Raw genomic sequence first — 5,000 nt, forward strand, 5'->3', positions numbered from 1 at the left:
GTTCCACCATTCCCACAAATTTGGGAGTATGTTTCTTTCACAGCTACCATGTCTGTCTTGAGTGCCTCAAGGATTTGGAGGACAGCACTGCGCAGGCCATGGTATGCTTGACCAGAAAGTCCTGAAGGGTAGCCTAAATATCAAATTGGGATAACAATAAAAAAGTATTTAGGAGTGAACACCAAATATGGCACTATGTATGAATTAGTATATCTAAAACAGTTTAATATAACTACATGAATTAAACAAACAGCATTAAAGGTTAGCTCACCCAAAAATTAATATTCTGTCGTTCATTACTCTCCCTCATGTCGTGTCACACCCGTAAGACCTTTGTTAATCTTCAGAACACAAATTAAGATATTTTTGATGAAATCCGATGGCTCAGTGAGGCCTGCATAGCCAGCAATGACATTTCCTCTCACTAAAATCCTTAGAGGTACTAAAAACATATTTAAATCAGTTCATGTGAGTACAGTGGTTCAATATCAATATTATAAAGCGATGAGAATATATTTTGTGTGCAAAAAAACTATAGTGATGACCGATTTCAAAACACTGCTTCATGAAGCTTCGAAGCGTTAAGAATCAGCGTGTCAAATCAGCAGTTCAGAGCGCCAAAGTCACGTGATTACAGGAGTTTGACACTTTATCCGACTCATGATTCGACACGCTGATTCATAACGCTCCGAAGCTTCCTGAAGCAGTGTTTTGAAATCGGCCATCACTAAATAAGTTGTTATTTTATATTCTCGTGGCTTTATAATATTAATATTGAATCACTGTACTCACATGAACTGATTTAAATATGTTTTTAGTACATCAATGGATCTTGACAGAGGAAGTGTCATTGCTCCCTATGAAGGCCTCACTGAGCCATTGGATTTCATCAAAAATATCTTAATTTGTGTTCCGAAGATGAACGAAGGTCTCTTACGGGTGTGGAACAGAATGAGGGTGAGTAATTAATGACATTTTTCATTTTTGGCTGAACTAACCCTTTAAGAAATTAGTACTCACTCTGTGTGGCCAGGTCATCTGATAGTACACTAGCCTGGTCCTTCAAGGCCCTGTAGCTTCTTGTAAGATGCGTCCAATGTTGTTTCATTTCTTCTACAAGAATAACCTCTTCCTCAACCAGTCTCTCCAGCTGCATCACCTTGTCGAAAACCTTCTTCTTCACGCCTAAGGAAGTGTCAGTTTCTATGAAGACAAATGACATATTAAAATACTACCTCATAAAGGAATAGTTCTTACACAAACACATCGATCCGCTTCAGAAGGTCTTTATTAACCCCCGGAGCCGCGTGGAGCACTTTTATAATGGATGGATGCACTTCTATGGACTTTAAAACTGATCTACCCATTCACTGCCATTATAAAGCTTGGAAGAGCCAGGACATTTATAACTCTGATTGCATTCGTCTGAAAGAATAATAATTTTAATTTATGGGTGAACTAACCCTTTAATGCCTTTTTGTGAGTAAAATCTGTACAATTCTTTGTCCCTAGAACATAGGCAACAAGTAACTGGTGTTGAATCTACAGTGTGGGAAAAGAAAAGGGCTAACCACCTTGACAAGTTAATCTGAGGAGTCAGACCTTTAGTCACTTCCTCTGAAGTGTAGTTTGAGTAGGCAAAAAAGACAAAAGTTTTAAAAAACAAAAAATTGGAATATTGTCTGCACATTTCTATTGTCTGAAACAAAATGAAAAGCACATAGGCCTCTTTCCTTTGAAAGTCAGAGTTTAATGAAGTAAGTGTTTAATGAGGATTCACTAAAATGATTAATGTCAAACTTTACATACCAGAATCCCAAGGCCAGATAGGGCTTTCTGTTGCCAGAAGGTCTTCAACTGAATCTACAAATACTGTGGTGGTTGGAAGATCATTGTATTGGGATATGGCATTAAACAGCTTTTTCTTATCCTCTCGAATCCGTCTTCGGATCTTGTGTCGCTGTTTGTTGCGGTCTGCAGAAAAACAAAAACAAACAGTAAAAACAGGTTTAAGGAGGATACGCATAAAATTGGTCATTGTGCTAATGGACATCCAAAAGGCACCTTACAAATTATGGTATAAAGCTCACATAACATCAGCAAAGCCATATAAATAACCTGGAATGTGGCCAATGTTCAAGTAATGCAGGGAGTTGTGTGATGGTAACATTGGACATATAGGAAGGTAGGACTGTTCACACAATGTACAAAGGTTATGTAGTGGTTTAAGTGCAGTGTGTTGACTGAAGACTATGTTAAGAGTTAAAATGTGATAATTTAAATTACTTAGTTATAGCCATAGATATCACATTTTAAAATGACTTCCACAAGTACATGAAGGCTTGGAGGCTACTTACCAGTTGCTCTATACAGATCCCTCTTTTTCTGCTGGATGCCCAAGAATAAGCCTTCAATCAGATGTTGCAATGCCACTGGATCATCTGTTCTGAGGTCATCTGGAGCTGTAAAGAATTTGAAGGTATGATCAGTATCATACATCTTCTGTGCCATCAAAAATAGAGCAATTATACCATTTCTATAAAACACCTTATACAAACATATTTCAGCCTAAGGGGGTTGACAATATGGGAAAAGGGGGATTTAATAAGAAGAATGTAGTAGGAATACATGTAAAAACAAAAAAGGACATCCACAAACGTTCTGCCAAAGAACCTGAAAACATTTGCTCAGTTTGCTAATTTTTTAAGGGTGAATAAGTATAATAAAGTTTTGAAGGAGAAAGCTACACCCAAGTTTACTTATTAAAAACACAGAGTTCCCAATCATGCTAATCTTTTAATACCGTTTGGTGTGGCCCCTTAATGTCACTTAAGGGGTCAGGTGTTAAAACACAAACCAGCAAGGAAAAATAACTTATTCAATCATTTTTAAATTTATGATAATTCTCTATCAATAAGAGACAGCAACAAGTACATACTTACTGTCAACTGCCCACTGTCTCACATCAGTGACCCACTGTTGCAGTTCCTCTTCAGACCTTTGTGTGCTCTTCTTTATAGCCTCAATGTCATCTTTGACTTCCTTTGTCTTTCGGATAGTCTCAAAAGTATAATTAATGGAAAGTCTCACAAACCTTTGGCAATACTGAAAGTATTAGATACTAAGTATATACAATCAGTGGACAGTTTAAATTTAACCTTCATTGATGAAATCTTTATTTTTTTTACTTACCTTCAAGTACCGTGTAGACAAGTACTTGTGCAGGTTTCTTTTTTTTCGCACATTCCATCCTCTGGCATGCAATGTGATCATATCTACTCGTGCTGTAATGATGAAAGAGTTAAATGTGCCTTTCATCTAGTGGTTAGTCATCAAGTATGATGAATGAAAGGGAAAAAAAAATTAACAAATATAATGTTACCAAACTTTAAAAAAGGACCACTTACCAGCCTTACTCATGTATTTTGTTGTTAGAGCCACACGGGACAAAAAGCTGTTCACTTGTTCAACTTCTTCACCGATGGTTGTACCTGCCCCTGTTTGGTTTTTGCCACCCCACTGCACCTACAGCATACACATCAGATGTCCAAACTACCATTTTGATGTCCCTGAACTTTGTATTTTCTCTAACAATATGGTAAGTCCTTTAAAAATATCACTTACCTCACATTTTGTTGAGTGGCCCTTTGCATGCATAACTGAGAGAAATGGCTTCATCTGAGTCAAATTTTGCATTTCTGGGAATGCTTGAGCCACCTTTTGCAGATAGGGCCAATATCGACACATGATGTCAGTGCAGAAAAACTTGCAGTTTGTCTTTGTGGCCAGTTCGTTTTGCAAAAACAGAGGGTATGCAAATATCTCTCCCCTAAACATGTTCAGACCTCTAAGCAATATGCAGTGTCTGCAAACTGCCACCTCTAGGCCTTCTTCATCACATTTGGTGTTTGTCTTCTTAGAGGTCTCCCTGGCTGCAGCCCATGTTGATGTTCCACAGATGCCTTTTCCATGTATCTTTAACACAATGTCATATCAAATAAATACACAAACTAAATCCAGATTTACTTTGTACAAACCCAAGTCTTTTGACAAATATCTTACTGGATTGGTCTTCTCACGAACACAATCAACAAATGTTGCTACATCTTTGTCATTGGCAAGAAAAACTCCATCAAAAAACGGTTGTTCCTCTGCCCTACACAAATAAAATACGGTAATGTCCAAAAATATATTCACAAGAAATGTTGACAGTGAAAAGTTATCAATAATAATATACCCCTTTGTTTTGCTGAATCTATATAGTTTTCGGTTTCCATCTGCAGACACAGCAACTGTATCTGGGGTGCAAGCTGGGCAAGTGAAGTGGTCAATGCCACAGAGTTTCTCTCTTTTATGACGACAATATGTCCATTCAAGGAAAGCTTTTTGGAAGACGTCGCCACAAATGTTACCACTCTGGAATTATCAAAATTTGAATAAGTGACATGATAGTTAGACTTGCATAAATGCAGAAAACAAAATGGCTTTCCAAATCTTACCCTTCCAAATTGTTGTGAGCGCTGTTGTAACATTTTCACAAATGCTTGTCTTGAAAGCCCAGGTGCAGTGATCTTCAGGTCCTCAAAAGATTTGAAAAGGTCTACCTGGTATATAGTTTGAAACCCAACAGTACCTGGCCAGTAACCACTAAACAGCAGGTCCACCACCTCAGGTGTCCATGATGCATGACATGTTCTGCAATTCATAACTGGCAGGAAGATGTCATAGCGACCTGCAAAGAAAAAAAAAAAGGAAAAAAAATAAAATAAAAAAAATAGTAAACACACATTGATACTCTTCAGTCATCTCTCAGCAGGTTAAGCAAATAGAGAAATACAATACAAAACATTGCAAGTCATACCATTTATACAGATGAGTACAACTGATCGCCCAGCGACAACAGACAGGTTTTGAGGGTCACAATCACAAATTTTGTCAGGTTGTGTAATGGGCAGCAAACACACTAGATGAAAGGAAAAATATATTACATTTAATATATT

This window comes from Megalobrama amblycephala, linkage group LG2 (assembly GCF_018812025.1).
Source record: "Megalobrama amblycephala isolate DHTTF-2021 linkage group LG2, ASM1881202v1, whole genome shotgun sequence".
NCBI classification, from domain to species: Eukaryota; Metazoa; Chordata; class Actinopteri; order Cypriniformes; family Xenocyprididae; genus Megalobrama; species Megalobrama amblycephala.